General features: G+C 41.0%; 9 non-coding genes across 9 annotated transcripts; all 9 read right to left on the bottom strand.

Moving 5' to 3' along the window:
* Positions 1 to 6,145: 6,145 nt before the first annotated feature.
* Positions 6,146 to 6,228, bottom strand: trnal-cag (transfer RNA leucine (anticodon CAG)). The gene has a single exon. It is a non-coding gene; the product is annotated as a tRNA-Leu (tRNA).
* Positions 6,229 to 9,444: 3,216 nt separating this feature from the next.
* On the bottom strand, positions 9,445 to 9,527 carry trnal-cag (transfer RNA leucine (anticodon CAG)). The gene has a single exon. It is a non-coding gene; the product is annotated as a tRNA-Leu (tRNA).
* A 1,745-nt stretch (positions 9,528 to 11,272) lies between these two features.
* Positions 11,273 to 11,355, bottom strand: trnal-cag (transfer RNA leucine (anticodon CAG)). Its single transcript has one exon. It is a non-coding gene; the product is annotated as a tRNA-Leu (tRNA).
* Positions 11,356 to 13,100: 1,745 nt separating this feature from the next.
* Positions 13,101 to 13,183, bottom strand: trnal-cag (transfer RNA leucine (anticodon CAG)). The gene has a single exon. It is a non-coding gene; the product is annotated as a tRNA-Leu (tRNA).
* A 1,745-nt stretch (positions 13,184 to 14,928) lies between these two features.
* Positions 14,929 to 15,011, bottom strand: trnal-cag (transfer RNA leucine (anticodon CAG)). The gene has a single exon. It is a non-coding gene; the product is annotated as a tRNA-Leu (tRNA).
* Positions 15,012 to 16,756: 1,745 nt separating this feature from the next.
* trnal-caa (transfer RNA leucine (anticodon CAA)) lies at positions 16,757 to 16,839 on the bottom strand. Its single transcript has one exon. It is a non-coding gene; the product is annotated as a tRNA-Leu (tRNA).
* A 1,745-nt stretch (positions 16,840 to 18,584) lies between these two features.
* trnal-cag (transfer RNA leucine (anticodon CAG)) lies at positions 18,585 to 18,667 on the bottom strand. Its single transcript has one exon. It is a non-coding gene; the product is annotated as a tRNA-Leu (tRNA).
* A 5,014-nt stretch (positions 18,668 to 23,681) lies between these two features.
* On the bottom strand, positions 23,682 to 23,763 carry trnas-aga (transfer RNA serine (anticodon AGA)). Its single transcript has one exon. It is a non-coding gene; the product is annotated as a tRNA-Ser (tRNA).
* Positions 23,764 to 27,485: 3,722 nt separating this feature from the next.
* Positions 27,486 to 27,568, bottom strand: trnal-cag (transfer RNA leucine (anticodon CAG)). Its single transcript has one exon. It is a non-coding gene; the product is annotated as a tRNA-Leu (tRNA).
* Between the last annotated feature and the right edge of the window lie 432 nt (positions 27,569 to 28,000).

Below are 28,000 nucleotides of genomic sequence, written 5' to 3'. Positions count from 1 at the left end.
CATTAGATGCGGCGACTTTGATTACCCTGCAGACAATATTTTTGTTCTTCCCGCCAATACAATCCACTGACAACGACCGACGAGTTCTGCGTTCCGAGATTATTTTTGTTATTTGCCTGTTTGGGGCCCGCCTGTGAAATTGCGCGATTCTTGCAATTCTCTTTCAGCCTCTCATCAACTAGCTGTTTTTGCAGAATATTAAAAATACGATAGTTATTCACTACTCATATTAACTAGGTGTCATTTACGTTACCTTAAGTCATTTATTTTTCAACTGGATTTTACAAAGGTGCATGACATGCAGGCGCTAAAAAATTGTCAGGAGGGGGTTTCAAACCATGCCTATAGGGGAGTCTGCGACCTGAATGACTTAATGGTTATTTTCAATGCAATCAAGTTTTTTCTTTTTCTTTTAGGGTTTAACAAGGTTTCTCACCTGTTACCTGTGGCTTGACTTTAGATGTGGCCAGTTCGATTACCCTGCAGCCTAAGAGTGTCTTCAGAATATGGCCAATTTGACATGAATTTAAAAATGCCTCAGATAGGACCAAAAAAGTGTCTGGAGCTTCCCGTCAGGGTAAGAGTGACAACAGGTTTCCACATGTCAAAATGGGGGAAATCTTAGCAAATGGCTTCATGGTTATTCATGAGAATCGTGTTGTTGTATTGTTGAGTGTATCATGGGATCTCACCTGAAATCTGTGGCTTGACTACAAACCTGTAACCTATGCTACTGTGGCCTATAGAGCTAGAAGGCTGGATAACCAGGTGTGTAAAGGTGTGAAGTGGGACAGATGGCCTGCAGTCCTATCCCAAATGGACAACTAATCCCTATGTACTTGCGGAGATCTGAGAGGATGCGATTGGTATAAGAAACACGACTAAACTTCAACCTCCGGAGGGGTCAAAAAAATGCATTTTCGTTGTCAGCAGGATTTGAAACTGCGCAGGAAGATCCTAATGGATTTCTAGTCCATCGCCTTAACCACTCAGCCACGACAACGTTGACAGAAGAAAACATGCTTGTTAGGAGTGAATGGGCCAACAGGCATAGCCTACAGAAAGTGAAATTTAACAACTGAAAGATAATGCAGTAACTCATTATAATGCAATAACACAAAATGTTCCCCTCATTCATTTGTTATTAAGTCCAGCTGTTTTCTTATTTAACCTTGATCTTTGCTCAGCTCCAGAAGGTCTGCATTTGAGAGTGTTTATTATGAATTCTTATTTCACTGTGTGAAGTTGTTATTTCATCATTCTTATTATTACTGCTGAGCAGCATGACTCCTGAGAGGCACTAAAAAACAGTCAGAAGTGGGATTTGAACCCACGCCTCCATGGGAGACTGCGACCTGAACGCAGCGCCTTAGACCGCTCGGCCATCCAGACTACAGCACATTAACTGGGTATCGGGTTAAAGTGTATGCGGTAAAAGTAGAAATATGAACAACGCTCTAAAATCACCACAGAGACCAGAACAACTATGCACGATACTGACTTGCACTTTCAATAGTCATTTGTTTTTATAAATTAAAAAGTCCAGTCATTGATTTAACCTCAATATGGCCTTCAATGGGAAAGAGTAGTAAATCGTCATTGAATGAGCGCTAAACTGGCATCAGAATATGGCCATTCTGATATAAATGATAAAATTCCTCAGATAAGACTGAAAAAGTGTCTGGAAATATCAGCAACCATCAGGGTAAGAGTGACAACAGGTCCACATGGGGGAAATCCTTACAAATGGCTTAATGAGTCATTTCAACGCAATCGTGTTATTATTTATTTTTAGGGTTTAACAAGGCAGCTCACCTGTGACTTGACATTAGATGCGGCGACTTTGATTACCCTGCAGACGATATTTTTGTTCTTCCCGCCAATACAATCCACTAACAACGACCGACGAGTTCTGCGTTCCGAGATTATTTTTGTTATTTGCCTGTTTGGGGCCCGCCTGTGAAATTGCGCGATTCTTGCAATTCTCTTTCAGCCTCTCATCAACTAGCTGTTTTTGCAGAATATTAAAAATACGATAGTTATTCACTACTCATATTAACTAGGTGTCATTTACGTTACCTTAAGTCATTTATTTTTCAACTGGATTTTACAAAGGTGCATGACATGCAGGCGCTAAAAAATTGTCAGGAGGGGGTTTCAAACCATGCCTATAGGGGAGTCTGCGACCTGAATGACTTAATGGTTATTTTCAATGCAATCAAGTTTTTCTTTTTCTTTTAGGGTTTAACAAGGTTTCTCACCTGTTACCTGTGGCTTGACTTTAGATGTGGCCAGTTTGATTACCCTGCAGCCTAAGAGTGTCTTCAGAATATGGCCAATTTGACATGAATTTAAAAATGCCTCAGATAGGACCAAAAAAGTGTCTGGAGCTTCCCGTCAGGGTAAGAGTGACAACAGGTTTCCACATGTCAAAATGGGGGAAATCTTAGCAAATGGCTTCATGGTTATTCATGAGAATCGTGTTGTTGTATTGTTGAGTGTATCATGGGATCTCACCTGAAATCTGTGGCTTGACTACAAACCTGTAACCTATGCTACTCAATCAATCAAATGTATTTTATATAGCCCTTCGTACATCAGCTGATATCTCAAAGTGCTGTACAGAAACCCAGCCTAAAACCCCAAACAGCAAGCAATGCAGGTGAAGAAGCACGGTGGCTAGGAAAAACTCCCTAGAAAGGCCAAAACCTAGGAAGAAACCTAGAGAGGAACCAGGCTATGTGGGGTGGCCAGTCCTCTTCTGGCTGTGCCGGGTGGAGATTATAACAAAACATGGTCAAGATGTTCAAATGTTCATAAATGACCAGCATGGTCGAATAATAATAAGGCAGAATAGTTGAAACTGGAGCAGCAGCACAGTCAGGTGGACTGGGGACAGCAAGGAGTCATCATGTCAGGTATTCCTGGGGCATGGTCCTAGGGCTCAGGTCCTCCGAGAGAGAGAAAGAAAGAGAGAATTAGAGAGAGCATATGTGGGATGGCCAGTCCTCTTCTGGCTGTGCCGGGTGGAGATTATAACAAAACATGGTCAAGATGTTCAAATGTTCATAAATGACCAGCATGGTCGAATAATAATAAGGCAGAATAGTTGAAACTGGAGCAGCAGCACAGTCAGGTGGACTGGGGACAGCAAGGAGTCATCATGTCAGGTAGTCCTGGGGCATGGTCCTAGGGCTCAGGTCCTCCGAGAGAGAGAAAGAGAGAAGGAGAGAATTAGAGAACGCACACTTAGATTCACACAGGACACCGAATAGGACAGGAGAAGTACTCCAGATATAACAAACTGACCCTAGCCCCCCGACACATAAACTACTGCAGCATAAATACTGGAGGCTGAGACAGGAGGGGTCAGGAGACACTGTGGCCCACTCCGAGGACACCCCCGGACAGGGCCAAACAGGAAGGATATAACCCCACCCACTTTGCCAAAGCACAGCCCCCACACCACTAGAGGGATATCTTCAACCACCAACTTACCATCCTGAGACAAGGCTGAGTATAGCCCACAAAGACCTCCGCCACGGCACAACTTAAGGGGGGGGGGCGCCAACCCAGACAGGATGACCACATCAGTGACTCAACCCACTCAGGTGACGCACCTCCTCCAGGGACGGCATGAGAGAGCCCCAGTAAAGCCAGTGACTCAGCCCCTGTAATAGGGTTAGAGGCAGAGAATCCCAGTGGAAAGAGGGGAACCGGCCAGGCAGAGACAGCAAGGGTGGTTCGTTGCTCCAGAGCCTTTCCGTTCACCCTCCCACTCCTGGGCCAGACTACACTCAATCATATGACCCACTGAAGAGATGAGTCTTCAGTAGAGACTTAAAGGTTGAGACCGAGTTTGCGTCTCTGACATGGGTAGGCAGACCGTTCCATAAAAATGGAGCTCTATAGGAGAAAGCCCTGCCTCCAGCTGTTTGCTTAAAAATTCTAGGGACAATTAGGAGGCCTGCGTCTTGTGACCGTAGCGTACGTGTAGGTATGTACGGCAGGACCAAATCAGAGAGATAGATAGGAGCAAGCCCATGTAATGCTTTGTAGGTTAGCAGTAAAACCTTGAAATCAGCCCTTGCTTTGACAGGAAGCCAGTGTAGAGAGGCTAGCACTGGAGTAATATGATCAAATTTTTTGGTTCTAGTCAGGATTCTAGCAGCCGTATTTAGCACTAACTGAAGTTTATTTAGTGCTTTATCCGGGTAGCCGGAAAGTAGAGCATTGCAGTAGTCTAACCTGGAAGTGACAAAAGCATGGATTAATTTTTCTGCATCATTTTTGGACAGAAAGTTCCTGATTTTTGCAATGTTACGTAGATGGAAAAAAGCTGTCCTTGAAATGGTCTTGATATGTTCTTCAAAAGAGAGATCAGGGTCCAGAGTAACGCCGAGGTCCTTCACAGTTTTATTTGAGACGACTGTACAACCATTAAGATTAATTGTCAGATTCAACAGAAGATCTCTTTGTTTCTTGGGACCTAGAACAAGCATCTCTGTTTTGTCCGAGTTTAAAAGTAGAAAGTTTGCAGCCATCCACTTCCTTATGTCTGAAACACATTCTTCTAGCAAGGGCAATTTTGGGGCTTCACCATGTTTAATTGAAATGTACAGCTGTGTGTCATCCGCATAGCAGTGAAAGTTAACATTATGTTTTCGAATAACATCCCCAAGAGGTAAAATATATAGTGAAAACAATAGTGGTCCTAAAACGGAACCTTGAGGAACACCGAAATTTACAGTTGATTTGTCAGAGGACAGACCATTCACAGAGACAAACTGATATCTTTCCGACAGATAAGATCTAAACCAGGCCAGAACTTGTCCGTGTAGACCAATTTGGGTTTCCAATCTCTCCAAAAGAATGTGGTGATCGATGGTATCAAAAGCAGCACTAAGGTCTAGGAGCACGAGGACAGATGCAGAGCCTCGGTCCGATGCCATTAAAATGTCATTTACCACCTTCACAAGTGCCGTCTCAGTGCTATGATGGGGTCTAAAACCAGACTGAAGCATTTCGTATACATTGTTTGTCTTCAGGAAGGCAGTGAGTTGTTGCGCAACAGCCTTTTCTAAAATTTTTGAGAGGAATGGAAGATTCGATATAGGCCGATAGTTTTTTATATTTTCTGGGTCAAGGTTTGGCTTTTTCAAGAGAGGCTTTATTACTGCCACTTTTAGTGAGTTTGGTACACATCCGGTGGATAGAGAGCCGTTTATTATGTTCAACATAGGAGGGCCAAGCACAGGAAGCAGCTCTTTCAGTAGTTTAGTTGGAATAGGGTCCAGTATGCAGCTTGAAGGTTTAGAGGCCATGATTATTTTCATCATTGTGTCAAGAGATATAGTACTAAAACACTTGAGTGTCTCTCTTGATCCTAGGTCCTGGCAGAGTTGTGCAGACTCAGGACAACTGAGCTTTGAAGGAATACGCAGATTTAAGGAAGAGTCCGTAATTTGCTTTCTAATAATCATAATCTTTTCCTCAAAGAAGTTCATGAATTTATCACTGCTAAAGTGAAAGTCATCCTCTCTTGGGGAATGCTGCTTTTTAGTTAGCTTATAGGCTACTGTGGCCTATAGAGCTAGAAGGCTGGATAACCAGGTGTGTAAATGTGTGAAGTGGGACAGATGGCCTGCAGTCCTATCCCAAATGGACAACTAATCCCTATGTACTTGCGGAGATCTGAGAGGATGCGATTGGTATAAGAAACACGACTAAACTTCAACCTCCGGAGGGGTCAAAAAAATGCATTTTCGTTGTCGGCAGGATTTGAGCCTGCGCAGGAAGATCCTAATGGATTTCTAGTCCATCGCCTTAACCACTCGGCCACGACAACGTTGACAGAAGAAAACAAGCTTGTTAGGAGTGAATGGGCCAACAGGCATAGCCTACAGAAAGTGAAATTTAACAACTGAAAGATAATGCAGTAACTCATTATAATGCAATAACACAAAATGTTCTCCTCATTCATTTGTTATTAAGTCCAGCTGTTTTCTTATTTAACCTTGATCTTTGCTCAGCTCCAGAAGGTCTGCATTTGAGAGTGTTTATTATGAATTGTTATTTCACTGTGTGAAGTTGTTATTTCATCATTCTTATTATTACTGCTGAGCAGCATGCGGCACTAAAAAACTGTCAGAAGTGGGATTTGAACCCACGCCTCCATGGGAGACTGCGACCTGAACGCAGCGCCTTAGACCGCTCGGCCATCCTGACTACAGCACAGTAACTGGGTATCGGGTTAAAGTGTATGCGGTAAAAGTAGAAATACGAACAACGCTCTAAAATCACCACAGAGACCAGAACAACTATGCACGATACTGACTTGCACTTTCAATAGTCATTTGTTTTTATAAATTAAAAAGTCCAGTCATTGATTTAACCTCAATATGGCCTTCAATGGGAAAGAGTAGTAAATCGTCATTGAATGAGCGCTAAACTGGCATCAGAATATGGCCATTCTGATATAAATGATAAAATTCCTCAGATAAGACTGAAAAAGTGTCTGGAAATATCAGCAACCATCAGGGTAAGAGTGACAACAGGTCCACATGGGGGAAATCCTTACAAATGGCTTAATGAGTCATTTCAACGCAATCGTGTTATTATTTATTTTCAGGGTTTAACAAGGCAGCTCACCTGTGATTTGACATTAGATGCGGCGACTTTGATTACCCTGCAGACGATATTTTTGTTCTTCCCGCCAATACAATCCACTGACAACGACCGACGAGTTCTGCGTTCCGAGATTATTTTTGTTATTTGCCTGTTTGGGGCCCGCCTGTGAAATTGCGCGATTCTTGCAATTCTCTTTCAGCCTCTCATCAACTAGCTGTTTTTGCAGAATATTACAAATACGATAGTTATTCACTACTCATATTAACTAGGTGTCATTTACGTTACCTTAAGTCATTTATTTTTCAACTGGATTTTACAAAGGTGCATGACATGCAGGCGCTAAAAAGTTGTCAGGAGGGGGTTTCAAACCATGCCTATAGGGGAGTCTGCGACCTGAATGACTTAACCTGTTAGAGCTCTAGGGGCGCTATTTCATTTTTGGATAAAAAACGTTCCCGTTTTAAGCGCGATATTTTGTCACGAAAAGATGCTCGACTATGCATATTCTTGACAGTTTTGGAAAGAAAACACGCTGAAGTTTCAGAATCTGCAAAGATTTTGTCTGTAAGTGCCCCAGAACTCATTCTACAGGCGAAACCAAGATGATGCATCACCCAGGAATTAGCAGAATTTCTGAAGCTCTGTTTTCCATTCTCTCCTTATATGGCTGTGATTGCGCAACGAATGAGCCTACACTTTCTGTCGTTCGCCCAAGGTCTTAGCAGCATTGTGACGTATTTGTAGGCATATCATTGGAAGATTGACCATAAGAGACTACATTTTCCAAGTGTCCGCCTGGTGTCCTGCGTGGAATTCGGTGCGCAATTGCCAGCTGCTTCTACTTTACCATTTGATTCAGGGGAGAAAGCATGTGTCCAAGAACGATGTATCAATGAAGAGATATGTGAAAAACACCTTGATGATTGATTCTAAACAACGTTTGCCATGTTTTCAGTCGATATTATGGAGTTAATTTGGAAAAAAGTTTGCGTTTTGAGGACTGAATTTATGGATTTTTTTTGGTAGCCAAATGTGATGTATAAAACGGAGCTATTTCTAATACACAAGGAATCTTTTTGGAAAAACTGAGCATCTGCTATCTAACTGAGAGTATCCTCATTGAAAACATCAGAAGTTCTTCAAAGGTAAATGATTTTATTTGAAGGCTTTTATGTTTTTGTTAATGTTGCGTGCTGGATGCTAACGCTAATGCTAACGCTAAATGCTAACGCGAAATGCTAACTCTAGCTAGCTAGCTACTTTTACACAAATGATTGTTTTCCTATGGTTGAGAAGCATATTTTGAAAATCTGAGATGACAGTGTTGTTTACAAAAGGCTAAGCTTGAGAGATGGCATATTTATTTCATTTCATTTGCGATTTTCATAAATAGTTAACGTTGTGTTATGCTAATGAGCTTGCTGATAGATTTACACAATCCTGGATACAGGGGTTTTTTCATAGCTAAACGTGATGCAGAAAACGGAGCGATTTGTCCTAAACAAATAATCTTTCAGGAAAAACTGAACATTTGCTATCTGAGAGTCTCCTCATTGAAAACATCTGAAGTTCTTCAAAGGTAAATGATTTTTTTGAATGCTTTTCTGTTTTTTTGTGTAAATGTTGCCAGCTGAATGCTAATGCTAAATGCTACGTTAGCCATCAATACTGTTACACAAATGCTTGTTTTGCAATGGTTGAGAAGCATATTTTGAAAATCTGAGATGACAGTGTTGTTAACAAAAGGCTAAGCTTGAGAGCTAGCATATTTATTTCATTTCATTTGCGATTTTCATGAATAGTTAACGTTGCGTTATGGTAATGAGCTTGAGTCTGTATTCACGAACCCGGATCCGGGATGGGGAGATCAGAAAGGTTAATGGTTATTTTCAATGCAATCAAGTTTTTTCTTTTTCTTTTAGGGTTTAACAAGGTTTCTCACCTGTTACCTGTGGCTTGACTTTAGATGTGGCCAGTTCGATTACCCTGCAGCCTAAGAGTGTCTTCAGAATATGGCCAATTTGACATGAATTTAAAAATGCCTCAGTTAGGACCAAAAAAGTGTCTGGAGCTTCCCGTCAGGGTAAGAGTGACAACAGGTTTCCACATGTCAAAATGGGGGAAATCTTAGCAAATGGCTTCATGGTTTTCATGAGAATCGTGTTGTTGTATTGTTGAGTGTATCATGGGATCTCACCTGAAATCTGTGGCTTGACTACAAACCTGTAACCTATGCTACTGTGGCCTATAGAGCTAGAAGGCTGGATAACCAGGTGTGTAAAGGTGTGAAGTGGGATAGATGGCCTGCAGTCCTATCCCAAATGGAAAACTAATCCCTATGTACTTGCGGAGATCTGAGAGGATGCGATTGGTATAAGAAACACGACTAAACTTCAACCTCCGGAGGGGTCAAAAAAATGCATTTTCGTTGTCGGCAGGATTTGAACCTACACAGGAAGATCCTAATGGATTTCTAGTCCATCACCTTAACCACTCGGCCACGACAACGTTGACAGAAGAAAACACGCTTGTTAGGAGTGAATGGGCCAACAGGCATAGCCTACAGAAAGTGAAATTTAACAACTGAAAGATAATGCAGTAACTCATTATAATGCAATAACACAAAATGTTCCCCTCATTCATTTGTTATTAAGTCCAGCTGTTTTCTTATTTAACCTTGATCTTTGCTCAGCTCCAGAAGGTCTGCATTTGAGAGTGTTTATTATGAATTGTTATTTCACTGTGTGAAGTTGTTATTTCATCATTCTTATTATTACTGCTGAGCAGCATGACTCCTGAGAGGCACTAAAAAACTGTCAGAAGTGGGATTTGAACCCACGCCTCCATGGGAGACTGCGACCTGAACGCAGCGCCTTAGACCGCTCGGCCATCCTGACTACAGCACAGTAACTGGGTATCGGGTTAAAGTGTATGCGGTAAAAGTAGAAATATGAACAACGCTCTAAAATCACCACAGAGACCAGAACAACTATGCACGATACTGACTTGCACTTTCAATAGTCATTTGTTTTTATAAATTAAAAAGTCCAGTCATTGATTTAACCTCAATATGGCCTTCAATGGGAAAGAGTAGTAAATCGTCATTGAATGAGCGCTAAACTGGCATCAGAATATGGCCATTCTGATATAAATGATAAAATTCCTCAGATAAGACTGAAAAAGTGTCTGGAAATATCAGCAACCATCAGGGTAAGAGTGACAACAGGTCCACATGGGGGAAATCCTTACAAATGGCTTAATGAGTCATTTCAACGCAATCGTGTTATTATTTATTTTCAGGGTTTAACAAGGCAGCTCACCTGTGATTTGACATTAGATGCGGCGACTTTGATTACCCTGCAGACGATATTTTTGTTCTTCCCGCCAATACAATCCACTGACAACGACCGACGAGTTCTGCGTTCCTAGATTATTTTTGTTATTTGCCTGTTTGGGGCCCGCCTGTGAAATTGCGCGATTCTTGCAATTCTCTTTCAGCCTCTCATCAACTAGCTGTTTTTGCAGAATATTAAAAATACGATAGTTATTCACTACTCATATTAACTAGGTGTCATTTACGTTACCTTAAGTCATTTATTTTTCAACTGGATTTTACAAAGGTGCATGACATGCAGGCGCTAAAAAGTTGTCAGGAGGGGGTTTCAAACCATGCCTATAGGGGAGTCTGCGACCTGAATGACTTAATGGTTATTTTCAATGCAATTGAGTTTTTTCTTTTTCTTTTAGGGTTTAACAAGGTTTCTCACCTGTTACCTGTGGCTTGACTTTAGATGTGGCCAGTTCGATTACCCTGCAGACTATAAGAGTGTCTTCAGAATATGGCCAATTTGACATGAATTTAAAAACGCCTCAGATAGGACCAAAAAAGTGTCTGGAGCTTCCCGTCAGGGTAAGAGTGACAACAGGTTTCCACATGTCAAAATGGGGGAAATCTTAGCAAATGGCTTAATGGTTATTCATGAGAATTGTGTTGTTGTATTGTTGAGTGTATCATGGGATCTCACCTGAAATCTGTGGCTTGACTACAAACCTGTAACCTATGCTACTGTGGCCTATAGAGCTAGAAGGCTGGATAACCAGGTGTGTAAAGGTGTGAAGTGGGATAGATGGCCTGCAGTCCTATCCCAAATGGAAAACTAATCCCTATGTACTTGCGGAGATCTGAGAGGATGCGATTGGTATAAGAAACACGACTAAACTTCAACCTCCGGAGGGGTCAAAAAAATGCATTTTCGTTGTCGGCAGGATTTGAACCTACACAGGAAGATCCTAATGGATTTCTAGTCCATCACCTTAACCACTCGGCCACGACAACGTTGACAGAAGAAAACAGGCTTGTTAGGAGTGAATGGGCCAACAGGCATAGCCTACAGAAAGTGAAATTTAACAACTGAAAGATAATGCAGTAACTCATTATAATGCAATAACACAAAATGTTCCCCTCATTCATTTGTTATTAAGTCCAGCTGTTTTCTTATTTAACCTTGATCTTTGCTCAGCTCCAGAAGGTCTGCATTTGAATGTGTTTATTATGAATTGTTATTTCACTGTGTGAAGTTGTTATTTCATCATTCTTATTATTACTGCTGAGCAGCATGACTCCTGAGAGGCACTAAAAAACTGTCAGAAGTGGGATTTGAACCCACGCCTCCATGGGAGACTGCGACCTGAACGCAGCGCCTTAGACCGCTCGGCCATCCTGACTACAGCACAGTAACTGGGTATCGGGTTAAAGTGTATGCGGTAAAAGTAGAAATATGAACAACGCTCTAAAATCACCACAGAGACCAGAACAACTATGCACGATACTGACTTGCACTTTCAATAGTCATTTGTTTTTATAAATTAAAAAGTCCAGTCATTGATTTAACCTCAATATGGCCTTCAATGGGAAAGAGTAGTAAATCGTCATTGAATGAGCGCTAAACTGGCATCAGAATATGGCCATTCTGATATAAATGATAAAATTCCTCAGATAAGACTGAAAAAGTGTCTGGAAATATCAGCAACCATCAGGGTAAGAGTGACAACAGGTCCACATGGGGGAAATCCTTACAAATGGCTTAATGAGTCATTTCAACGCTATCGTGTTATTATTTATTTTCAGGGTTTAACAAGGCAGCTCACCTGTGATTTGACATTAGATGCGGCGACTTTGATTACCCAGCAGACGATATTTTTGTTCTTCCCGCCAATACAATCCACTGACAACGACCGACGAGTTCTGCGTTCCTAGATTATTTTTGTTATTTGCCTGTTTGGGTCCCGCCTGTGAAATTGCGCGATTCTTGCAATTCTCTTTCAGCCTCTCATCAACTAGCTGTTTTTGCAGAATATTACAAATACGATAGTTATTCACTACTCATATTAACTAGGTGTCATTTACGTTACCTTAAGTCATTTATTTTTCAACTGGATTTTACAAAGGTGCATGACATGCAGGCGCTAAAAAGTTGTCAGGAGGGGGTTTCAAACCATGCCTATAGGGGAGTCTGCGACCTGAATGACTTAATGGTTATTTTCAATGCAATTGAGTTTTTTCTTTTTCTTTTAGGGTTTAACAAGGTTTCTCACCTGTTACCTGTGGCTTGACTTTAGATGTGGCCAGTTCGATTACCCTGCAGACTATAAGAGTGTCTTCAGAATATGGCCAATTTGACATGAATTTAAAAACGCCTCAGATAGGACCAAAAAAATGTCTGGAGCTTCCCGTCAGGGTAAGAGTGACAACAGGTTTCCACATGTCAAAATGGGGGAAATCTTAGCAAATGGCTTAATGGTTATTCATGAGAATCGTGTTGTTGTATTGTTGAGTGTATCATGGGATCTCACCTGAAATCTGTGGCTTGACTACAAACCTGTAACCTATGCTACTGTGGCCTATAGAGCTAGAAGGCTGGATAACCAGGTGTGTAAAGGTGTGAAGTGGGATAGATGGCCTGCAGTCCTATCCCAAATGGAAAACTAATCCCTATGTACTTGCGGAGATCTGAGAGGATGCGATTGGTATAAGAAACACGACTAAACTTCAACCTCCGGAGGGGTCAAAAAAATGCATTTTCGTTGTCGGCAGGATTTGAACCTACACAGGAAGCTCCTAATGGATTTCTAGTCCATCACCTTAACCACTCGGCCACGACAACGTTGACAGAAGAAAACAGGCTTGTTAGGAGTGAATGGGCGAACAGTCATAGCCTACAGAAAGTGAAATTTAACAACTGAAAGATAATGCAGTAACTCATTATAATGCAATAACACAAAATGTTCCCCTCATTCATTTGTTATTAAGTCCAGCTGTTTTCTTATTTAACCTTGATCTTTGCTCAGCTCCAGAAGGTCTGCATTTGAGAGTGTTTATTATGAATTGTTATTTCACTGTGTGAAGTTGTTATTTCATCATTCTTATTATTACTGCTGAGCAGCATGACTCCTGAGAGGCACTAAAAAACTGTCAGAAGTGGGATTTGAACCCACGCCTCCATGGGAGACTGCGACCTGAACGCAGCGCCTTAGACCGCTCGGCCATCCTGACTACAGCACAGTAACTGGGTATCGGGTTAAAGTGTATGCGGTAAAAGTAGAAATATGAACAACGCTCTAAAATCACCACAGAGACCAGAACAACTATGCACGATACTGACTTGCACTTTCAATAGTCATTTGTTTTTATAAATTAAAAAGTCCAGTCATTGATTTAACCTCAATATGGCCTTCAATGGGAAAGAGTAGTAAATCGTCATTGAATGAGCGCTAAACTGGCATCAGAATATGGCCATTCTGATATAAATGATAAAATTCCTCAGATAAGACTGAAAAAGTGTCTGGAAATATCAGCAACCATCAGGGTAAGAGTGACAACAGGTCCACATGGGGGAAATCCTTACAAATGGCTTAATGAGTCATTTCAACGCAATCGTGTTATTATTTATTTTCAGGGTTTAACAAGGCAGCTCACCTGTGATTTGACATTAGATGCGGCGACTTTGATTACCCTGCAGACGATATTTTTGTTCTTCCCGCCAATACAATCCACTGACAACGACCGACGAGTTCTGCGTTCCTAGATTATTTTTGTTATTTGCCTGTTTGGGGCCCGCCTGTGAAATTGCGCGATTCTTGCAATTCTCTTTCAGCCTCTCATCAACTAGCTGTTTTTGCAGAATATTACAAATACGATAGTTATTCACTACTCATATTAACTAGGTGTCATTTACGTTACCTTAAGTCATTTATTTTTCAACTGGATTTTACAAAGGTGCATGACATGCAGGCGCTAAAAAGTTGTCAGGAGGGGGTTTCAAACCATGCCTATAGGGGAGTCTGCGACCTGAATGACTTAATGGTTATTTTCAATGCAATTGAGTTTTTTCTTTTTCTTTTAGGGTTTAACAAGGTTTCTCACCTGTTACCTGTGGCTTGACTTTAGATGTGGCCAGTTCGATTACCCTGCAGACTATAAGAGTGTCTTCAGAATATGGCCAATTTGACATGAATTTAAAAACGCCTCAGATAGGACCAAAAAAGTGTCTGGAGCTTCCCGTCAGGGTAAGAGTGACAACAGGTTTCCACATGTCAAAATGGGGGAAATCTTAGCAAATGGCTTAATGGTTATTCATGAGAATCGTGTTGTTGTATTGTTGAGTGTATCATGGGATCTCACCTGAAATCTGTGGCTTGACTACAAACCTGTAACCTATGCTACTGTGGCCTATAGAGCTAGAAGGCTGGATAACCAGGTGTGTAAAGGTGTGAAGTGGGATAGATGGCCTGCAGTCCTATCCCAAATGGAAAACTAATCCCTATGTACTTGCGGAGATCTGAGAGGATGCGATTGGTATAAGAAACACGACTAAACTTCAACCTCCGGAGGGGTCAAAAAAATGCATTTTCGTTGTCGGCAGGATTTGAACCTACACAGGAAGATCCTAATGGATTTCTAGTCCATCACCTTAACCACTCGGCCACGACAACGTTGACAGAAGAAAACAGGCTTGTTAGGAGTGAATGGGCCAACAGGCATAGCCTACAGAAAGTGAAATTTAACAACTGAAAGATAATGCAGTAACTCATTATAATGCAATAACACAAAATGTTCCCCTCATTCATTTGTTATTAAGTCCAGCTGTTTTCTTATTTAACCTTGATCTTTGCTCAGCTCCAGAAGGTCTGCATTTGAGAGTGTTTATTATGAATTGTTATTTCACTGTGTGAAGTTGTTATTTCATCATTCTTATTATTACTGCTGAGCAGCATGACTCCTGAGAGGCACTAAAAAACTGTCAGAAGTGGGATTTGAACCCACGCCTCCATGGGAGACTGCGACCTGAACGCAGCGCCTTAGACCGCTCGGCCATCCTGACTACAGCACAGTAACTGGGTATCGGGTTAAAGTGTATGCGGTAAAAGTAGAAATATGAACAACGCTCTAAAATCACCACAGAGACCAGAACAACTATGCACGATACTGACTTGCACTTTCAATAGTCATTTGTTTTTATAAATTAAAAAGTCCAGTCATTGATTTAACCTCAATATGGCCTTCAATGGGAAAGAGTAGTAAATCGTCATTGAATGAGCGCTAAACTGGCATCAGAATATGGCCATTCTGATATAAATGATAAAATTCCTCAGATAAGACTGAAAAAGTGTCTGGAAATATCAGCAACCATCAGGGTAAGAGTGACAACAGGTCCACATGGGGGAAATCCTTACAAATGGCTTAATGAGTCATTTCAACGCAATCGTGTTATTATTTATTTTCAGGGTTTAACAAGGCAGCTCACCTGTGATTTGACATTAGATGCGGCGACTTTGATTACCCTGCAGACGATATTTTTGTTCTTCCCGCCAATACAATCCACTGACAACGACCGACGAGTTCTGCGTTCCTAGATTATTTTTGTTATTTGCCTGTTTGGGGCCCGCCTGTGAAATTGCGCGATTCTTGCAATTCTCTTTCAGCCTCTCATCAACTAGCTGTTTTTGCAGAATATTACAAATACGATAGTTATTCACTACTCATATTAACTAGGTGTCATTTACGTTACCTTAAGTCATTTATTTTTCAACTGGATTTTACAAAGGTGCATGACATGCAGGCGCTAAAAAGTTGTCAGGAGGGGGTTTCAAACCATGCCTATAGGGGAGTCTGCGACCTGAATGACTTAATGGTTATTTTCAATGCAATTGAGTTTTTTCTTTTTCTTTTAGGGTTTAACAAGGTTTCTCACCTGTTACCTGTGGCTTGACTTTAGATGTGGCCAGTTCGATTACCCTGCAGACTATAAGAGTGTCTTCAGAATATGGCCAATTTGACATGAATTTAAAAACGCCTCAGATAGGACCAAAAAAGTGTCTGGAGCTTCCCGTCAGGGTAAGAGTGACAACAGGTTTCCACATGTCAAAATGGGGGAAATCTTAGCAAATGGCTTAATGGTTATTCATGAGAATCGTGTTGTTGTATTGTTGAGTGTATCATGGGATCTCACCTGAAATCTGTGGCTTGACTACAAACCTGTAACCTATGCTACTGTGGCCTATAGAGCTAGAAGGCTGGATAACCAGGTGTGTAAAGGTGTGAAGTGGGATAGATGGCCTGCAGTCCTATCCCAAATGGAAAACTAATCCCTATGTACTTGCGGAGATCTGAGAGGATGCGATTGGTATAAGAAACACGACTAAACTTCAACCTCCGGAGGGGTCAAAAAAATGCATTTTCGTTGTCGGCAGGATTTGAACCTACACAGGAAGATCCTAATGGATTTCTAGTCCATCACCTTAACCACTCGGCCACGACAACGTTGACAGAAGAAAACAGGCTTGTTAGGAGTGAATGGGCCAACAGGCATAGCCTACAGAAAGTGAAATTTAACAACTGAAAGATAATGCAGTAACTCATTATAATGCAATAACACAAAATGTTCCCCTCATTCATTTGTTATTAAGTCCAGCTGTTTTCTTATTTAACCTTGATCTTTGCTCAGCTCCAGAAGGTCTGCATTTGAGAGTGTTTATTATGAATTGTTATTTCACTGTGTGAAGTTGTTATTTCATCATTCTTATTATTACTGCTGAGCAGCATGACTCCTGAGAGGCACTAAAAAACTGTCAGAAGTGGGATTTGAACCCACGCCTCCATGGGAGACTGCGACTTGAACGCAGCGCCTTAGACCGCTCGGCCATCCTGACTACAGCACAGTAACTGGGTATCGGGTTAAAGTGTATGCGGTAAAAGTAGAAATATGAACAACGCTCTAAAATCACCACAGAGACCAGAACAACTATGCACGATACTGACTTGCACTTTCAATAGTCATTTGTTTTTATAAATTAAAAAGTCCAGTCATTGATTTAACCTCAATATGGCCTTCAATGGGAAAGAGTAGTAAATCGTCATTGAATGAGCGCTAAACTGGCATCAGAATATGGCCATTCTGATATAAATGATAAAATTCCTCAGATAAGACTGAAAAAGTGTCTGGAAATATCAGCAACCATCAGGGTAAGAGTGACAACAGGTCCACATGGGGGAAATCCTTACAAATGGCTTAATGAGTCATTTCAACGCAATCGTGTTATTATTTATTTTCAGGGTTTAACAAGGCAGCTCACCTGTGATTTGACATTAGATGCGGCGACTTTGATTACCCTGCAGACGATATTTTTGTTCTTCCCGCCAATACAATCCACTGACAACGACCGACGAGTTCTGCGTTCCTAGATTATTTTTGTTATTTGCCTGTTTGGGGCCCGCCTGTGAAATTGCGCGATTCTTGCAATTCTCTTTCAGCCTCTCATCAACTAGCTGTTTTTGCAGAATATTACAAATACGATAGTTATTCACTACTCATATTAACTAGGTGTCATTTACGTTACCTTAAGTCATTTATTTTTCAACTGGATTTTACAAAGGTGCATGACATGCAGGCGCTAAAAAGTTGTCAGGAGGGGGTTTCAAACCATGCCTATAGGGGAGTCTGCGACCTGAATGACTTAATGGTTATTTTCAATGCAATTGAGTTTTTTCTTTTTCTTTTAGGGTTTAACAAGGTTTCTCACCTGTTACCTGTGGCTTGACTTTAGATGTGGCCAGTTCGATTACCCTGCAGACTATAAGAGTGTCTTCAGAATATGGCCAATTTGACATGAATTTAAAAACGCCTCAGATAGGACCAAAAAAGTGTCTGGAGCTTCCCGTCAGGGTAAGAGTGACAACAGGTTTCCACATGTCAAAATGGGGGAAATCTTAGCAAATGGCTTAATGGTTATTCATGAGAATCGTGTTGTTGTATTGTTGAGTGTATCATGGGATCTCACCTGAAATCTGTGGCTTGACTACAAACCTGTAACCTATGCTACTGTGGCCTATAGAGCTAGAAGGCTGGATAACCAGGTGTGTAAAGGTGTGAAGTGGGATAGATGGCCTGCAGTCCTATCCCAAATGGAAAACTAATCCCTATGTACTTGCGGAGATCTGAGAGGATGCGATTGGTATAAGAAACACGACTAAACTTCAACCTCCGGAGGGGTCAAAAAAATGCATTTTCGTTGTCGGCAGGATTTGAACCTACACAGGAAGATCCTAATGGATTTCTAGTCCATCACCTTAACCACTCGGCCACGACAACGTTGACAGAAGAAAACAGGCTTGTTAGGAGTGAATGGGCCAACAGGCATAGCCTACAGAAAGTGAAATTTAACAACTGAAAGATAATGCAGTAACTCATTATAATGCAATAACACAAAATGTTCCCCTCATTCATTTGTTATTAAGTCCAGCTGTTTTCTTATTTAACCTTGATCTTTGCTCAGCTCCAGAAGGTCTGCATTTGAGAGTGTTTATTATGAATTGTTATTTCACTGTGTGAAGTTGTTATTTCATCATTCTTATTATTACTGCTGAGCAGCATGACTCCTGAGAGGCACTAAAAAACTGTCAGAAGTGGGATTTGAACCCACGCCTCCATGGGAGACTGCGACCTGAACGCAGCGCCTTAGACCGCTCGGCCATCCTGACTACAGCACAGTAACTGGGTATCGGGTTAAAGTGTATGCGGTAAAAGTAGAAATATGAACAACGCTCTAAAATCACCACAGAGACCAGAACAACTATGCACGATACTGACTTGCACTTTCAATAGTCATTTGTTTTTATAAATTAAAAAGTCCAGTCATTGATTTAACCTCAATATGGCCTTCAATGGGAAAGAGTAGTAAATCGTCATTGAATGAGCGCTAAACTGGCATCAGAATATGGCCATTCTGATATAAATGATAAAATTCCTCAGATAAGACTGAAAAAGTGTCTGGAAATATCAGCAACCATCAGGGTAAGAGTGACAACAGGTCCACATGGGGGAAATCCTTACAAATGGCTTAATGAGTCATTTCAACGCAATCGTGTTATTATTTATTTTCAGGGTTTAACAAGGCAGCTCACCTGTGATTTGACATTAGATGCGGCGACTTTGATTACCCTGCAGACGATATTTTTGTTCTTCCCGCCAATACAATCCACTGACAACGACCGACGAGTTCTGCGTTCCTAGATTATTTTTGTTATTTGCCTGTTTGGGGCCCGCCTGTGAAATTGCGCGATTCTTGCAATTCTCTTTCAGCCTCTCATCAACTAGCTGTTTTTGCAGAATATTACAAATACGATAGTTATTCACTACTCATATTAACTAGGTGTCATTTACGTTACCTTAAGTCATTTATTTTTCAACTGGATTTTACAAAGGTGCATGACATGCAGGCGCTAAAAAGTTGTCAGGAGGGGGTTTCAAACCATGCCTATAGGGGAGTCTGCGACCTGAATGACTTAATGGTTATTTTCAATGCAATTGAGTTTTTTCTTTTTCTTTTAGGGTTTAACAAGGTTTCTCACCTGTTACCTGTGGCTTGACTTTAGATGTGGCCAGTTCGATTACCCTGCAGACTATAAGAGTGTCTTCAGAATATGGCCAATTTGACATGAATTTAAAAACGCCTCAGATAGGACCAAAAAAGTGTCTGGAGCTTCCCGTCAGGGTAAGAGTGACAACAGGTTTCCACATGTCAAAATGGGGGAAATCTTAGCAAATGGCTTAATGGTTATTCATGAGAATCGTGTTGTTGTATTGTTGAGTGTATCATGGGATCTCACCTGAAATCTGTGGCTTGACTACAAACCTGTAACCTATGCTACTGTGGCCTATAGAGCTAGAAGGCTGGATAACCAGGTGTGTAAAGGTGTGAAGTGGGATAGATGGCCTGCAGTCCTATCCCAAATGGAAAACTAATCCCTATGTACTTGCGGAGATCTGAGAGGATGCGATTGGTATAAGAAACACGACTAAACTTCAACCTCCGGAGGGGTCAAAAAAATGCATTTTCGTTGTCGGCAGGATTTGAACCTACACAGGAAGATCCTAATGGATTTCTAGTCCATCACCTTAACCACTCGGCCACGACAACGTTGACAGAAGAAAACAGGCTTGTTAGGAGTGAATGGGCCAACAGGCATAGCCTACAGAAAGTGAAATTTAACAACTGAAAGATAATGCAGTAACTCATTATAATGCAATAACACAAAATGTTCCCCTCATTCATTTGTTATTAAGTCCAGCTGTTTTCTTATTTAACCTTGATCTTTGCTCAGCTCCAGAAGGTCTGCATTTGAGAGTGTTTATTATGAATTGTTATTTCACTGTGTGAAGTTGTTATTTCATCATTCTTATTATTACTGCTGAGCAGCATGACTCCTGAGAGGCACTAAAAAACTGTCAGAAGTGGGATTTGAACCCACGCCTCCATGGGAGACTGCAACCTGAACGCAGCGCCTTAGACCGCTCGGCCATCCTGACTACAGCACAGTAACTGGGTATCGGGTTAAAGTGTATGCGGTAAAAGTAGAAATATGAACAACGCTCTAAAATCACCACAGAGACCAGAACAACTATGCACGATACTGACTTGCACTTTCAATAGTCATTTGTTTTTATAAATTAAAAAGTCCAGTCATTGATTTAACCTCAATATGGCCTTCAATGGGAAAGAGTAGTAAATCGTCATTGAATGAGCGCTAAACTGGCATCAGAATATGGCCATTCTGATATAAATGATAAAATTCCTCAGATAAGACTGAAAAAGTGTCTGGAAATATCAGCAACCATCAGGGTAAGAGTGACAACAGGTCCACATGGGGGAAATCCTTACAAATGGCTTAATGAGTCATTTCAACGCAATCGTGTTATTATTTATTTTCAGGGTTTAACAAGGCAGCTCACCTGTGATTTGACATTAGATGCGGCGACTTTGATTACCCTGCAGACGATATTTTTGTTCTTCCCGCCAATACAATCCACTGACAACGACCGACGAGTTCTGCGTTCCTAGATTATTTTTGTTATTTGCCTGTTTGGGGCCCGCCTGTGAAATTGCGCGATTCTTGCAATTCTCTTTCAGCCTCTCATCAACTAGCTGTTTTTGCAGAATATTACAAATACGATAGTTATTCACTACTCATATTAACTAGGTGTCATTTACGTTACCTTAAGTCATTTATTTTTCAACTGGATTTTACAAAGGTGCATGACATGCAGGCGCTAAAAAGTTGTCAGGAGGGGGTTTCAAACCATGCCTATAGGGGAGTCTGCGACCTGAATGACTTAATGGTTATTTTCAATGCAATTGAGTTTTTTCTTTTTCTTTTAGGGTTTAACAAGGTTTCTCACCTGTTACCTGTGGCTTGACTTTAGATGTGGCCAGTTCGATTACCCTGCAGACTATAAGAGTGTCTTCAGAATATGGCCAATTTGACATGAATTTAAAAACGCCTCAGATAGGACCAAAAAAGTGTCTGGAGCTTCCCGTCAGGGTAAGAGTGACAACAGGTTTCCACATGTCAAAATGGGGGAAATCTTAGCAAATGGCTTAATGGTTATTCATGAGAATCGTGTTGTTGTATTGTTGAGTGTATCATGGGATCTCACCTGAAATCTGTGGCTTGACTACAAACCTGTAACCTATGCTACTGTGGCCTATAGAGCTAGAAGGCTGGATAACCAGGTGTGTAAAGGTGTGAAGTGGGATAGATGGCCTGCAGTCCTATCCCAAATGGAAAACTAATCCCTATGTACTTGCGGAGATCTGAGAGGATGCGATTGGTATAAGAAACACGACTAAACTTCAACCTCCGGAGGGGTCAAAAAAATGCATTTTCGTTGTCGGCAGGATTTGAACCTACACAGGAAGATCCTAATGGATTTCTAGTCCATCACCTTAACCACTCGGCCACGACAACGTTGACAGAAGAAAACAGGCTTGTTAGGAGTGAATGGGCCAACAGGCATAGCCTACAGAAAGTGAAATTTAACAACTGAAAGATAATGCAGTAACTCATTATAATGCAATAACACAAAATGTTCCCCTCATTCATTTGTTATTAAGTCCAGCTGTTTTCTTATTTAACCTTGATCTTTGCTCAGCTCCAGAAGGTCTGCATTTGAGAGTGTTTATTATGAATTGTTATTTCACTGTGTGAAGTTGTTATTTCATCATTCTTATTATTACTGCTGAGCAGCATGACTCCTGAGAGGCACTAAAAAACTGTCAGAAGTGGGATTTGAACCCACGCCTCCATGGGAGACTGCAACCTGAACGCAGCGCCTTAGACCGCTCGGCCATCCTGACTACAGCACAGTAACTGGGTATCGGGTTAAAGTGTATGCGGTAAAAGTAGAAATATGAACAACGCTCTAAAATCACCACAGAGACCAGAACAACTATGCACGATACTGACTTGCACTTTCAATAGTCATTTGTTTTTATAAATTAAAATGTCCAGTCATTGATTTAACCTCAATATGGCCTTCAATGGGAAAGAGTAGTAAATCGTCATTGAATGAGCGCTAAACTGGCATCAGAATATGGCCATTCTGATATAAATGATAAAATTCCTCAGATAAGACTGAAAAAGTGTCTGGAAATATCAGCAACCATCAGGGTAAGAGTGACAACAGGTCCACATGGGGGAAATCCTTACAAATGGCTTAATGAGTCATTTCAACGCAATCGTGTTATTATTTATTTTCAGGGTTTAACAAGGCAGCTCACCTGTGATTTGACATTAGATGCGGAGAATTTGATTACCCAGCAGACGATATTTTTGTTCTTCCCGCCAATACAATCCACTGACAACGACCGACGAGTTCTGCGTTCCTAGATTATTTTTGTTATTTGCCTGTTTGGGTCCCGCCTGTGAAATTGCGCGATTCTTGCAATTCTCTTTCAGCCTCTCATCAACTAGCTGTTTTTGCAGAATATTACAAATACGATAGTTATTCACTACTCATATTAACTAGGTGTCATTTACGTTACCTTAAGTCATTTATTTTTCAACTGGATTTTACAAAGGTGCATGACATGCAGGCGCTAAAAAGTTGTCAGGAGGGGGCTTCAAACCATGCCTATAGGGGAGTCTGCGACCTGAATGACTTAATGGTTATTTTCAATGCAATTGAGTTTTTTCTTTTTCTTTTAGGGTTTAACAAGGTTTCTCACCTGTTACCTGTGGCTTGACTTTAGATGTGGCCAGTTCGATTACCCTGCAGACTATAAGATTGTCTTCAGAATATGGCCAATTTGACATGAATTTAAAAATGCCTCAGATAGGACCAAAAAAGTGTCTGGAGCTTCCCGTCAGGGTAAGAGTGACAACAGGTTTCCACATGTCAAAATGGGGGAAATCTTAGCAAATGGCTTAATGGTTATTCATGAGAATCGTGTTGTTGTATTGTTGAGTGTATCATGGGATCTCACCTGAAATCTGTGGCTTGACTACAAACCTGTAACCTATGCTACTGTGGCCTATAGAGCTAGAAGGCTGGATAACCAGGTGTGTAAAGGTGTGAAGTGGGACAGATGGCCTGCAGTCCTATCCCAAATGGACAACTAATCCCTATGTACTTGCGGAGATCTGAGAGGATGCGATTGGTATAAGAAACACGACTAAACTTCAACCTCCGGAGGGGTCAAAAAAAATGCATTTTTGTTGTCGGCAGGATTTGAACCTGCGCAGGAAGATCCTAATGGATTTCTAGTCCATCGCCTTAACCACTCGGCCACGACAACGTTGACAGAAGAAAACAAGCTTGTTAGGAGTGAATGGGCCAACAGGCATAGCCTACAGAAAGTGAAATTTAACAACTGAAAGATAATGCAGTAACTCATTATAATGCAATAACACAAAATGTTCCCCTCATTCATTTGTTATTAAGTCCAGCTGTTTTCTTATTTAACCTTGATCTTTGCTCAGCTCCAGTAGGTCTGCATTTGAGAGTGTTTATTATGAATTGTTATTTCACTGTGTGAAGTTGTTATTTCATCATTCTTATTATTACTGCTGAGCAGCATGACTCCTGAGAGGCACTAAAAAACTGTCAGAAGTGGGATTTGAACCCACGCCTCCATGGGAGACTGCGACCTGAACGCAGCGCCTTAGATCGCTCGGCCATCCTGACTACAGCACAGTAACTGGGTATCGGGTTAAAGTGTATGCGGTAAAAGTAGAAATATGAACAACGCTCTAAAATCACCACAGAGACCAGAACAACTATGCACGATACTGACTTGCACTTTCAATAGTCATTTGTTTTTATAAATTAAAAAGTCCAGTCATTGATTTAACCTCAATATGGCCTTCAATGGGAAAGAGTAGTAAATCGCCATTGAATGAGCGCTAAACTGGCATCAGAATATGGCCATTCTGATATAAATGATAAAATTCCTCAGATAAGACTGAAAAAGTGTCTGGAAATATCAGCAACCATCAGGGTAAGAGTGACAACAGGTCCACATGAGGGAAATCCTTACAAATGGCTTAATGGGTCATTTCAACGCAATCGTGTTATTATTTATTTTTAGGGTTTAACAAGGCAGCTCACCTGTGACTTGACATTAGATGCGGCGACTTCGATTACCCTGCAGACGATATTTTTGTTCTTCCCGCCAATACAATCCACTGACAACGACCGACGAGTTCTGCGTTCCGAGATTATTTTTGTTATTTGCCTGTTTGGGGCCCGCCTGTGAAATTTGCTCGATTCTTGCAATTCTCTTTCAGCCTCTCATCAACTAGCTGTTTTTGCAGAATATTAAAAATATGTTAGTTATTCACTACTCATATTAACTAGGTGTCATTTACGTTACCTTAAGTCATTTATTTTTCAACTGGATTTTACAAAGGTGCATGACATGCAGGCGCTAAAAAGTTGTCAGGAGGGGGTTTCAAACCATGCCTATAGGGGAGTCTGCGACCTGAATGACTTAATGGTTATTTTCAATGCAATCGAGTTTTTCTTTTTCTTTTAGGGTTTAACAAGGTTTCTCACCTGTGACCTGTGGCTTGACTTTAGATGTGGCCAGTTCGATTACCCTGCAGACTATAAGAGTGTCTTCAGAATATGGCCAATTTGACATGAATTTAAAAATGCCTCTTATAGGGTCTGCATTTGAGAGTGTTTATTATGAATTGTTATTTCACTGTGTGAACTAAAAAACTGTCAGAAGTGGGATTTGAACCCACGCCTCCATGGGAGACTGTGACCTGAACGCAGCGCCTTAGACCGCTCGGCCATCCTGACTACAGCACAGTAACTGGGTATCGGGTTAAAGTGTATGCGTTAAAAGTAGAAATATGAACAACGCTCTAAAATCACCACAGAGACCAGAACAACTATGCACGATACTGACTTGCACTTTCAATAGTCATTTGTTTTTACAAATTAAAAAGTCCAGTCATTGATTTAAAACCTGTTTAGGATATGGCAGACATATGCCCCCTTTGGAGAGATTGGGTACCCCTAGTAAACTGAAAAAAAAATCTGTCAACAATTGCTAATATATGCAAATAAAAATTATTATTGGATAGAAAACACTCTAAAGATTCTAAAACCGTTGGAATTATGTCTGTAAGTATAGCAGAACTCACAGGGCAGGCATTCTTCCAAACTAGTTTTTGTGGCCATGAAAGTTGGAGCAACTTTGACGTCATGGCCCCCACCCTTCCCAACCAGTTATGATTCTGGGGAGACTTTCTATCTCTTCCGCTAGATGTCCTCTTTGAGTAGAGCTTTGAATCGTTCAAATCCCGCGAGAATTGACCCTATGGGAGTGAAATTAGTGCGTTCCACGAGAAAATAGGCTGTGCGTAGGGGCGCGAATTGGTCCCAGCCATTCCTTTGTTCCAGCACTCAAGAGAGGGGCAGACGATGGCCGATTGAAGTTTGTTTTGTGTGTCTAAAACATCATAAAGCTTGCTTCTGCACTTAGTTTGACCTGTTTAGTCGACATATAATATGTAATTTTGAAGTTTTGATGAGCAACTTTTCCGGACCAGAGGACGTTTTGGGTGCATTTCAGCTGATGTTATTAGCCTGTTAGATCTCTAGGGGCGCTATTTCATTTTTGGATAAAAAACGTTCCCGTTTTAAGCGCGATATTTTGTCACGAAAAGATGCTCGACTATGCATATTCTTGACAGTTTTGGAAAGAAAACACTCTGAAGTTTCAGAATCTGCAAAGATTTTGTCTGTAAGTGCCCCAGAACTCATTCTACAGGCGAAACCAAGATGATGCATCAACCAGGAATTAGCAGAATTTCTGAAGCTCTGTTTTCCATTGTCTCCTTATATGGCTGTGATTGCGCAAGGAATGAGCCTACACTTTCTGTCGTTCGCCCAAGGTCTTAGCAGCATTGTGACGTATTTGTAGGCATATCATTGGAAGATTGACCATAAGAGACTACATTTTCCAAGTGTCCGCCTGGTGTCCTGCGTGGAATTCGGTGCGCAATTGCCAGCTGCTTGTACTTTACCATTTGATTCAGGGGAGAAAGCATGTGTCCAAGAACGATGTATCAATGAAGAGATATGTGAAAAACACCTTGATGATTGATTCTAAACATCGTTTGCCATGTTTTCAGTCGATATTATGGAGTTAATTTGGAAAAAAGTTTGCGTTTTGAGGACTGAATTTTCGGTTTTTTTTTGGTAGCCAAATGTGATGTATAAAACGGAGCTATTTCTAATACACAAAGAATCTTTTTGGAAAAACTGAGCATCTGCTATCCAACTGAGAGTATCCTCATTGAAAACATCAGAAGTTCTTCAAAGGTAAATTATTTTATTTGAAGGCTTTTATGTTTTTGTTGAAATGTTGCGTGCTGGATGCTAACGCTAATGCTAACGCTAAATCCTTTGTTTGCTAGCTACTGTTACACAAATTATTGTTTTCCTATGGTTGAGAAGCATATTTTGAAAATCTGAGATGACAGTGTTGTTTACAAAAGGCTAAGCTTGCGAGATGGCATATTTATTTCATTTCATTTGCGATTTTCATGAATAGTTAACGTTGCGTTATGGTAATGAGCTTGAGGCTGTAGTCACGATACCGGATCCGGGTTTGGGAGATCAGAGAGGTTAACTAGGTGTCATTTACGTTACCTTAAGTCATTTATTTTTCAACTGGATTTTACAAAGGTGCATGACATGCAGGCGCTAAAAAGTTGTCAGGAGGGGGTTTCAAACCATGCCTATAGGGGAGTCTGCGACCTGAATGACTTAATGGTTATTTTCAATGCAATCGAGTTTTTCTTTTTCTTTTAGGGTTTAACAAGGTTTCTCACCTGTTACCTGTGGCTTGACTTTAGATGTGGCCAGTTCGATTACCCTGCAGACTATAAGAGTGTCTTCAGAATATGGCCAATTTGACATGAATTTAAAAATGCCTCTTATAGGGTCTGCATTTGAGAGTGTTTATTATGAATTGTTATTTCACTGTGTGAACTAAAAAACTGTCAGAAGTGGGATTTGAACCCACGCCTCCATGGGAGACTGCGACCTGAACGCAGCGCCTTAGACCGCTCGGCCATCCTGACTACAGCACAGTAACTGGGTATCGGGTTAAAGTGTATGCGTTAAAAGTAGAAATATGAACAACGCTCTAAAATCACCACAGAGACCAGAACAACTATGCACGATACTGACTTGCACTTTCAATAGTCATTTGTTTTTACAAATTAAAAAGTCCAGTCATTGATTTAAAACCTGTTTAGGATATGGCAGACATATGCCCCCTTTGGAGAGATTGGGTACCCCTAGTAAACTGAAAAAAAAATCTGTCAACAATTGCTAATATATGCAAATAAAAATTATTATTGGATAGAAAACACTCTAAAGATTCTAAAACCGTTGGAATTATGTCTGTAAGTATAGCAGAACTCACAGGGCAGGCATTCTTCCAAACTAGTTTTTGTGGCCATGAAAGTTGGAGCAACTTTGACGTCATGGCCCCCACCCTTCCCAACCAG

The sequence above is a fragment of the Oncorhynchus mykiss genome, chromosome 16, assembly GCF_057628025.1.
Source record: "Oncorhynchus mykiss isolate SJ-2025 chromosome 16, ASM5762802v1, whole genome shotgun sequence".
Classification (NCBI taxonomy): domain Eukaryota; kingdom Metazoa; phylum Chordata; class Actinopteri; order Salmoniformes; family Salmonidae; genus Oncorhynchus; species Oncorhynchus mykiss.
The sequence above is the reverse complement of the archived record's forward strand: the minus strand, read 5'-3'. Positions and strand labels throughout refer to the sequence as shown.